The sequence below is a fragment of the Peromyscus californicus genome, unplaced genomic scaffold (genome assembly GCF_007827085.1).
Source record: "Peromyscus californicus insignis strain IS unplaced genomic scaffold, ASM782708v3 Scaffold_3__1_contigs__length_106647218, whole genome shotgun sequence".
Classification (NCBI taxonomy): domain Eukaryota; kingdom Metazoa; phylum Chordata; class Mammalia; order Rodentia; family Cricetidae; genus Peromyscus; species Peromyscus californicus.
The window spans coordinates 40,905,004-40,916,445 of NW_026294551.1; positions in this window are offsets into that span (position 1 = coordinate 40,905,004).

Consider the following 11,442-nt stretch of genomic DNA (forward strand, 5'->3'; position numbering starts at 1 on the left):
TTCAAGGGAAAGGGACCCAGACTCCACCTCCCTACGGGAAGAGAGGGTTGTGAAAAATTGTCAGAGGTCTTAAGTCTTAGTTACATTCTGTTGCTGTGACAAAATGCTGGACAAAATTGTAACTTAAGAAAAGAAGTTTTTTGGGTTTTTTTGTTTTGTTTTGTTTGGTTTTTTTTGCTTCACAGTTTCAGTCCATCATGGCAGGGAAGGAGTGGTGGCTAGGCAGCGGGTCACGTTGCATCCACAGACAGGAAGGAAGTAGAAAGAAATGAATGCTGACATTCAGCTCACTTTCTATTTTTTGTTCAGCCCGGGACCCAGACCATGAAATGGTGGTCCTCACACTCAAGCTGGCCCTTCGATCTGTAGTTGAGTCTTTCTGGGAACACTCCCAAAGACACACCCAGTGTTGTGTGTCCAAGGGTGCTAAATCCAGTCAGATTGGCAACAGAGACGAACTCTCACCCTTTGTTGGCAAGAGACCACTTTTGGTTCTCCTCAGCTCTCCTCCAAGGCCAGCACTGCCCTTAACATAGTTTTGCTGATGAGTTCTAGACCAATTGGCTTGGCTTGGAGGGTCGCAGCATCTCTGTATTTTCTTCACTTGCAGAGGATTAAGTGGAAGTCCATTTAGTGGAAGTCACTTTATGAAAGTCACAGGGACAGACAGTGGTGATGGGACAGTGGCATTGGACTGGTGCCTGCACCTCGCCTCCTCATTCAGTGTTCTGGAAATGTCTCCATCAGCTTCCTGGGAAAGATGGGTACGGACCCCTGGGACACTCAGCTTCCTGATGTCTTAAGAAACAAAGGCGACGTCACACAAACATTCATCCCCACGTCAGCAACTAGATGGACCTTCAGCATCATTTTCCATGTCCAGCTTCCTGTGTGACCAAAGCTCCCCAAGGCATTTGAAGGGGAGGGGGAAGCTGAACAACTAAAATGGCCCAGAAGAATTGGAAGTCTCAGTTGGCAGAACACTGTGACGGAGCGAGGCCCCAGTCACAGCTCCCAGATATATCCCAAGACCCCACTCCTTCCAGCTAGACAAACGGATTCACTAAAGGATCATGTCTTCTGGGGGATCCCCAAGTGGAAGAGGAGTAGAGAAACAAGCATGGGGTCTCCGTTCTGAATCTCCCCCCTCCTGAAAGTTCTACCTTTTGACTCCAGTGAGTTAGGCTTCTGCTGCAGTCATCGGGATTAAAGTGTACCCTCTCCATCAACCCTGTAAGGAGCGCTTGGCAGCTTTCAAAACGGGCTTCTTCCCTCTCCTCCGCCACCCTCCTCCTGCTGCTGAACCATAGCCACAGCCTCTTTGCGGTCCCAGAGATTAAGGATGGAAATTTGACTTTTTAATTTTATTATTCTTGTTCTTCCTTCCTGCTTCATTAGAACCGTGTTATTGGCCTGAAATACTGTACGTAAATGATGCTCCAGGGCCCATCTGGAAGGTGGATTCTCGGGGGATGTAATTATGCTAAGCGAGTCTCACTGGGGACGGTGCAAAAGGATTTAGCTCCTACCTATGTCTCCTCTGGCACTGCATCCTTCAGTTGTTACCAGGGGACAGGCTGCTATCCCTTGAGACCCTATCCTACTTGGTGTGTGTGTGTGTGTGTGTGTGTGTGTGTGTGTGTGTGTGTGTGTGTGTGTGTGTTTCAAGGATATAGCCACTTTTATCCTGAATAAGCCATCGTATCAGTATAATGGAGATATAATTTATCACACCTTTGTATGTCCTTCGGTTGGGGGTATTCATGCCTTGGGGGCAAGGTTAAAGGTCACCACAGAGAAAATGCAACTTCAGATGATGGTGGAAACTGTGCTATGTGCTTTCCATATGGAATTAGAACTTGACCCTTTTTTGCTCTGGTGATTGGGCTGGGAGGGAACCTGGCTATGGAGGTAGGGACTGTGGCTTATGCCCTTGATTCCAGTCAAGGTCAAGGCCTCAAAAAAACGTAAATCCAAGATGCACTGTGCACCTAAGCCTTTGCCCTCATTTGCAAGAGGGCCTCTCACTCCTGGGAGCCTTCTTTCTCCTCTATGAAAGGCAAGTAATCACCCTCACCCCTTATCTCAGAAGAGTGTGTGAAAGTGTTTTGTAGTCATTCAAATAAGCATCGCTCCTCAGCTCCTCTGCGCCACTGGGTGTGCGGATTAACTGAGTTCTCACCCTTCGGGGAACACAACCTTGCAAACTTTAAGCTATCCAGCGTTAAGCACAGGCAAAGAATCCATATATTTAGTATACATGTGAATCACAGAACAGGAGAAAAAACCACCTATGAAGTCAAAATGTCTTGGTGTATGTGTTACCTGGCCACAGGACCTCAGACGGCCCTCCCCTTCACATCACACCTTCCTTCTCCCACTCTCCACACTCCAAACCCAGCTCCTTTCTTATTCTGCACCCTTGTTATGGGTTATTGTTTTAGTCCCAACAATACTGCCTTTTATTGCATACTATTCTTTTTTTTTTTTTATTAATTTATTTTGCAATACAATTCAGTTCTACATATCAGCCACGGATTCCCTTGTTCTCCCCCCTCCCTATTCTGATAACCTTTACAAAATAAGGCATGGGCTAAAGCATGGCAGCTATCTAGAAAGCAGAGTCATCCTAAGTACATGGTTAATGCATTGCAGTAAGATGATGTGGCCATAGATAAGTGACATGGCTCATGAGAGACAGTGTCACCAGCTTCCTAGGGGCCCCTATGACACCTCACCCCCAGCTCCTTGACCTCTTCCTTAAGGTTTTGGTCTCCTCATCTCCAAGGTGACATATGTGTGTGAAATCATATGCTATATATGATTTATGCTTAACAGGAGTAGCCTTACATTTGTGAGACTCATCCAGGTTGATATGTGTGACTATATTCATTGTTGCTACTATATAGTATTCTGTAATATAGACATATCAACACTCATAAATGCTATAAACATTTATGTTTCCTCTAATTTGAGGCCATTGTGAAGAGATCTGCTGCGTAATTTTTGCTTATATCTTTATAAGGGCTTCACTGCACTCTCACAGGCATAAATGAACAACATGCTAAGCATGCATATGGTGCACAATGTCTTAAGTCTTGGCATATACTGACAAAGTCACCACTGTGGCCATGAAGGTAGCCAGTAAGTTTATAGCCATTCAAAATGTGCATGTGCCCTTTTAGAATTCCTTCCTCCTGTCCTCTTCACAGCCCACCTCTGTCTCCAGTCAACATTAGCCCGCTTCTGTCAGTATACACTAACTTTAATTTTCTCGCTGTTACCAGGATAGGATGATAAAGTATGTTTGTACTGTCTTTAGTCTGAATTCTTTTGGTCAACATAATTGTATCCTTTGTGTGGGTTTGGCTTTTTTCCCTCCTGCTTAGTAGTATTCCATTTTCTTCATATACCAGTTTATCATCCCCCCATTGATTGGTACTGTGTTATCTCCAGTTTGGGACTCTTACAAACAAAGCTATTATGAACATTCACATTTAATCTTTTAGGGAAACTACATGTTTGTTTTTATTAGGTAAATGTGTAAGAGTGAAATGGCGGTGTCAGACACCAAGCACAGGCTGGAGTTTTTCAAGAGCGACTCTGCTGATTTCCAGAGTGGCCACACCACTTTACACAGCATTATTTGAGTGTTTTGGTTATTCTGGATACCTAACAAAAACATGGTGTTGCCTTCTTGATTTGACAAGAGTGGAAGCTCTCCGGACTTTTGCTTTACAATTTCCTAATGGCTGATTAATGTTGAGCACATTCTCGTCACTCCCGATGAACACACAGAGGTGTTTCTGTTTGGGATGTAACTCTCAGGAGGACAATTCTTGGTCTTGATGGACGTTGTCAGCTTATGTTGGAAGGGATACTTCAGAGTGAGCGATGCTGCAGGCGGGACGTTGTGGTACATATAACCTTTAACATGTCCTTCCTGAGGTCCCTGTATCTGCAATCCCAACTAAGCTACAAGCCTGGAAAACAATGACATAAGCATTATAACTCTATTTTTACCCCATGACCCCACACTAAGTGCCATCCATGTTGGGAGATGAGAAGAGCTAGCCTGGTTGGATGGTCACCTCTGTCCTGGGTCTGTACACTCATTCACTTCCAGTGACAGATATGGGGACACAGATCTACCCATGTTACAGCTGAGTGACAGAAGCTCAGGGAGAAAACACATTTTCCCAAGACCTCGGAACTCACGGTCAGGGGAGATGGAACTTACCACAAGTTTAAGGCTAACGATCCTGTGTTTCTGTTACATACCCTGTCTCCCTTGGATCAGACCATCTCCCGAGTGCTGTAAAAGACACATCTGAGTGATAGTTCAGAAGTGTCTTGGAGAACCGTGCTAAGAGGCTCTTTGTCATGATTCAGAGGTACTGGTTGTGTTTAGAAATTACGTGCCAAGCCCCCTCTTCTGTGTTGATGGCCTCCTCTTCCCCTGCCGAGCATGGTGAGCTCCTCTGCTCCCATTTGTCTTCTCCTCTTGGGTCCCTGCTTTGTGCTCCACACAGCGCTGGCCCCTCTGGTTTGTTGATGGTGAGGCATGTGCTTGCCCACTTCCCGGTTCACCGGAGATGTCTCTTAGGAATGGCAGCTTGGGAATCTCAGCACCGTCTTTCCGGGATTGCGTGACCTGCATAGACTACTTCACATCTCAGGGATTCTGTCCCATCACCTGTAAACTGGTGAACACACTGGCAGCTTTGGCAGTTTGACAGCTAAGGGGATGGCATGATGGGCAGTTAATTGGGTTAAACTCTTGCTATGTTTCCTTGCTGATGTTGTATTCGTCAGTTCACCCTCAAGCTTACTCGTGCACTTCAGGGATGACAGAAAGTGCCTCATCCCTAAAGAGTGGGAGGTAAAGATGGGGATGGTAGGAAACCAGAAGTCACCTTCCAGAGCACTTCCAGGGGCATAGCTGTTGTCTGCAGCACCACGCAGCTTACAGTAGCTGCTCTGTCACTTGGCAGCACTGGGGTTTCTAACAAGTCACACTATCCTGTCTAAGCCTGTTCCCATCTTGGAAATGGGTAGATAAACACCTTATCAGCTGTCTTGCAGGATGGTACTCTGTGTGGTGCCATCAGCACAGACGGCTCACTGCTTACGTGAACTTGGGAGGAAAGCCCTCAGTGCCTCTGATCCTCAGCGGTTGTGCTGAACAAGATGGTCACACTTACCTGGCAGAGTCTATTTTTTGAGGTCTCAGTCTTCTTAGGTTGCTTTGACAAGATAACGCAGACCAGGTGGGGAAATAGCAGACCCTGTAATCACGGCTCTGAAAATCTCTAACCAGGTACTAGTTGGTTCATATCCTGCTGTGAAACTCCTCCTGCTTACAAATGGCCACCTCCTTCTTCACTGTGTCCTCTAGGGTGGAGAGGGAAGAGAGGGCTCCTTCTGCCCTTTAGTAAAAGGCCACAGTCCTACGAATGTAAAATGGGGACTTTTATGGCTATGGAAGAGGGAATGGGAAGGGGGGATGAGAGAAGGTAACAGAGGTTTGGTAATGTCACCAAACTGTATTACGTGAGTGTATGAGAGTCATAACAAAATTCACAACTTCATACAATTAACATAGGCTAATAATAGAAAGAGTAGCTGGGCCTGTAATCTTCGCTCTGCAGGAGGTTCAAACAGGAGGGTCATAAAGTTCAAGACCAGCTTTGCCTGCAGAGGAAATTCAAGGCCAGTCTGGGTGGCATATTAAGATTTCATATGAAAACAAAACAAACAAAACATTGTTATTTGGTTGGTGCACCGGGGAGATGGCTTTGTCAGCAAAGTGCTTCCCACATGCACGAGGACCTGAGTTTGTATCGATAGCACCCATGTAAAAGCCAGGCATGTGTCTGTAACCCCAGCAGTAAGGAGGCAGAGACAGGCAGATCCCTGGAGCTTGTTGATCGACTCAGTAGTTAGATCTGTGAGTTCCAGGTTCCCTGAGAGACTTGATCTCAAAGACTAAGGTGAAAGGCTGGAGGAAGCGCTCCATTGGGTAAGAGATTTGCTCTGCGAATGTGAGGACCTGAAAGAGAAGTGGACTCTGGAGTCTTCACATCAAAAAAAAAAAAAAAAAAAAAAAAAAAAAAAAAAAAAGGCACACATACCTGGGCAGGCCTGTAACCTCAGCATTGGGGGCTTGGGACAGACAGACAAATGCCAGGGATTTGCCAGCCTAGTCAACATAGTCAGTTTCAAGTTCAGTGAGAGACTCTGTCCCTAGGGAAGATAACCAGTGTCCTCCTGTAACCCTCATAGGTGTGCACATGCACAAGCACATGTACACACACACACACACACACACACACACACACACACACACACACACACGAGGGCAGGGGGAGAACAAAAGAAAACACTCTCCATCAATTCTGGCTTCCTTGTGCACACAGGACCGAACCTCCTTGTGTACACATGCAAAAAATAAGGGTTGGTGGCACATCTTAGTGGTAGAGGACTTGGCTAGCATGTATAAAGCCCCAAGTTCCATTCCCGGTACTACAAAAACAAGAAACAAAAAGAAAGCATACACACAGTTGGAAAAGGGCACAGTCCTATTGGGTTAAGGCTCCTTTCTTGTATTACCTCCAGAAGACCACAGGCGGCAGGTGCAGTTATGCTGGGATTAGGATTTCAACAGATGAAAGAGGGGAGTGGGAGTCTATCCACAGCAAGGGATTGAAGTGAGAGTATCTACAAACGGACTTCACAAAGACGGGCATTGTCCCTGTGGTAGGAGACTTTCAGGCGTGCTGGAGGAGCAGTGATGAGAAGTGAGCAGCCAGGGCTGTGTCAGAGATGATGGGAGTTTCAGAAAGATCCAGGCTAACAAGACCGCTCTGTGCAGGATGAGGGAAGGGACAGCCGTGAAACAGAAGTGGGAGGTAATTTCCCTCCAGGGAGATAACTGCATGTATTTGCTGTGGATCTCTGTTTATCTCCAGGAATACTTGTAGGAGCCATTTCTCATCTGCACCCAAGTGCCTCCCAACGTGTCTGTGACTGTAGACTGCTTAGCCGGTGAAGCTCTGGGGATGGGACGCAGGTGGGCAGGTGTGGAGTATGGAAATGAGAGAGTCCCCATGTTATTAAGGGAGGGAATCCATAGTGGGTAGTGGAAGCCTATGAAACAAGGTTGACTCAAATGCAACACCCCCACACACTAAGCAGACCCTACATTCCTTGTGTCAGCCATAGCAACCGGCAGAGTTCCTAGACGAACGTAAATTCTCCAGATGAGTTTGCTGAAAAAAAACGTAATCTTTCCAAGAGGCATGAATTCGGAATCACAAAGAGACAGCACCAATCTCAGGTCCTGCTAGTGAGCAGGACCAGGGCCACCGCTGCCTTCCCCAGGAATGCAGAGTGAGTTTCAAGGAGCTCTCAACCTCTCCACTGGTGCCAGAGTGCCATTGGGTGCTACTGAATTTGGCATCCTTGGCCCGCTGTCTAGACACTGATCCACTCTTCTCAGTCTGTGTAAACTCACCCCAGAATTCCATTTACCCTGTCTTCCTGGGCTGTTTGCAAGGTAGAAGTTCTAAGGAATGCAAAGGATATAGCTAAGTAAGGGAAGTTGTTGCTATTCCCATTTTAAAGGTAAAGACACAATATTAGGAGATGCACGTCATGTGCCCAGATCTGCATCTTCTTTTGGGAATTGCAATCTAGTGTGGGCCTGCTGAGAATAAAGAGAGTCTTAGACTCTAGAGGCACTGTAGAGTATGGTTCTAGAGCCACTCTAGTGTGTTGGGGGGAAGGGAGGCGCGTGGTAACACCAAACCTCAGCTAGGCAGTACATGAGAGAGATGATAGCGGTATACAGAATACACCACCATGATCATGGTAAGGTGGGTGATTGATGGCAGTGCAACTCGAACTGGTGACTCTCCAAATCCTGCACTTTCTATGTGATCCCCCTTCAGTGGGAACCAGGCAGGACTTCTGTACTGAAGAAGCTTTCGAAGTACAAAAGTCATATCTGAACTGACACCTGAACGACCAGTCCTCATGATCGCAAGAGAGTTCCAATGAGAGCTTTCATTGGTCCAGGGAGGAAACACCAACTTCGGACTGTCAGAATCAGGGAAGACTGTTCAAAGAGGAAATGAACCTATGAACCTACTCACAGTCATGTGATCGGACAAGGATACCTGCAAAAAGGCCAGTGATTCGGGGCCCAGGCCAGTGGTGAGCATGTGTGGGAGAGGGTACACAGGCAATCACATGTGCTCAGGGGCCATGCATTGTTCTTTGATTCTCCACTTTAAAACCTGGAACTCATTTTTTTTTGGGGGGGGCTAGGCTGGCTAGCAGGCAAGCCTTGGGGATCTTCTTGGCCACCCCCCCCAACCTCCCCACCTCCCCATCTCCCACCTCCCCACCTCCCACCTCCCCACCTCCCCAACTCCCACCTCTCCATCTCCCCCCCACGTCCCACCCCCCCACCTCCCCACCTCCCACCTCCCCACCTCCCACCTCTCCATCTCCTCCCCACCTCCCCACCTCCCACCTCCCACCTTCCCACCTCCCCACCTCCCCATCTCCCACCTCTCCATCTCCCCCCCCCACGTCCCACCCCCCACCTCCCCACCTCCCACCTCCCCATCTCCCACCTCTCCATCTCCTCCCCACCTCCCCACCTCCCACCTCCCCACCTCCCCACCTCCCTACCTCCTATCCCATTCCCCTGCAGTAACTCTGAGGTTTACAGACACACATAGCTACACCCAATACACAGCCCTGCTGAGGATCCAAACTCAGGTCCATATGCTTGTATGCTTGTAGAGCAACCATTGCTAATCCCATAAACCATCTCTCCAGTCCTGAGGCCAGTGAATTCTAATGGCCACAGAAGCTGACAGTGCTTTTAAAGAATGACTCAGGGGAAATTTTTGAGATGTAATAGTTGTAACTGGTGGTCGAAGCTTGTTTATCTCTATTTCCCTGAGGTATTCCTGTTGGCTAGGGTGGGGGAAGGCAGGAAGTGGGGGGGACAGAATCTGAAGCCACCCATTGTTTTCTGGGTCTCCCACTTTTCTTATTTCTGCACTCTCGTGTTGTATTTTTCAGCACTAGACATTGTTAATATTTTCAGAACTCTCATTAATATTTCATCCCAGCGCTTTCGTTTTCTCCTTAAACAAGTATTTAGAGTGGGTTGCCGCATCCCTGGGTAATTTTATTAAATCTAAAGGCCAATTTCTTTTTACAACAGCCAACTGCTTTGATTTTTAAAGAGGAAAATCAATAGAAAGAAAGAGTTTGCTGAAGCAGACGGTTACTCCATAGCAAAGTGTCCGGGAATTTATCTATCCATTTTTAAATGAGAGAATCGCTCCAGCTGTAAAAATAATCTCATCTCATGTGCATACAATAAATGCGTATCTATTTAAAATTGGAGGAGAAGAGCATCAAGCAACTTCTTCGCAGCAGCAAGACTTTGAGAACATGCTCTAGCTTAGTCTGCTCAGAGGCTGGCAGATGTCAAGAGTGTCAAGAGAGAGGCTGAGTTCTCCCACCTGAGCAGGACTTGCAGCTCAGCCACCAGCACTGAGTGCAACCTGCAGCCTGCCTTAGCTGCTCTCTGAGGTTGCCCCCACCTCCTGCTTTAGGGGAGTTGATGTGTAGGAGATGAACTTGGCTAGAGGCTGCAGAAGAGACAGAAAGGCTAAAATGAGCATTTCTATTCAGTTCCAAACAGCAGAATGAGCAACACTGAGATTAATTAAAAGAACCACTTTTATGGAGTTAACAGTAAGTAGAAAAACAATGAGATGATTGTTTTTGGAAACCTTTCTGGCTTAAGATAAAAACAAACCCAAGATAACAATGAGCTGCCCCCCTGGCTCCGGGTGGGGATGAAGCTCCCCAGGGTTGGATGAGACTCTTTCCCCCTTCATTTTCTAGACAGAGCATGGATCATCTATGTGGGCCATGCCTGTCTGCTGCTCCCCAAACCACCAGGCATTTCCTGGAGCTAAATTAACTTCATGCATGGCTGGCAGCTGCACCTTCCTACTGCCGCAGGGCTCCTGACTCTCATTAAACCTTCAGGGCAGGTATGCGGGAATACACACCCTGACACCAAGTCCGGGGTGAAGGTGACGGAGACAGGAACTCCAGCTGCCACAGCCTTCTGCAGAAAATACCAACAAACTGTCACCACCAGCCTCTACATCCATGACAATTTATGCAGTAAACAGCTGCCTTTTGCAAAGTCCTTTCAGTGTCCTGAGCCTTCCAGAGTGTCTCCCAAGGAGAGCAAGCCTGTCTTTCCTATTTTTCAGATGAGGAAAGTAAGGCTGGTATTCAGAGCTACTTAGAGTTGTACCACTCATGACAGTGACGTGATCCTTATAAGTATAGTATTAGCATTTTATAGCCATTCTGGTTTTCTACTCTGACACTCTTTGGATATCTAACCTTATCCTCAGTAGCATTTTGGTGACACACGAGGGCATGATTTGTGTGTGTGTTGCTCTTGTGGGGGTGTGCACGTGTGTGCTGATGTGCACATGCACGTGAAAGCTAGAGATCAACATGGAATGGCTTTGTCGGTTCTCCCCCCCCCTTATATTTTGAGACAGGGTCTCTCACTGAACGCAGAGCCCAACCATTGTGCTAGGCTGGCCAGCCAATGAGCTCCAAGTACCCCCCCTGTCTTTGCCTTCCCAGCACTGGAATTCCAGTCACCATGCACAGTATCGCTTTGGGGACATATGCCGTGTAGAGACGTACCTGGCTATTTGCATAAGCGCTGGGGATCTGAACGCAGATCCTCATGTTTACATGTCAGATTGAGCCGTCTTTCCAGCCTGAAGGCAGAATTTTCATCTTTGTGTTATTCATATAAAAACCAAGACTCACAGAGGGTAAGTGATTTGCCTGAGGCCAGGACTAAAGAATGAGCAAGTCAGATTCATCTTTCAGATTTGACTGGGCCTCCCACCACAATGACTTCTTCCAGTCTGTTTACAGTTAATGGTGGGAAAGTGTGGTGGTATTGTGTTCCCCAAAATATTGTGCACCCTAATAAACTTATCTGGGGTCAGAGAATGGAACAGCCACTAGATACAGAGGCTAGAAAATGGTGGCACTCATACCTTTAATCCTAGCCTTCTGGAGGCATGGATCTCTGTGAGTTCAAGGCCACACTGGAAATAGCCAGGCATGGTGACTCACGCCTTTAATCCCAGGGAGTGATGGCAGAAAGCAGAAAGGTATATAAGGCATGAAAACCAGGAACTAGAAGCATTTGGCTGGTTAAGCTTTTAGGCTTTTGAGCTACAGTTCAGCTGAGACCCATTCTGGATGAGGAAACAGGATCAGCTGAGGAACTGGCAAGGTGAGGTAGCTGTGGCTTGTTCTGCTTCTCTGGTCTTCCAGCATTCACCACAATATCTGGCTCCAAGT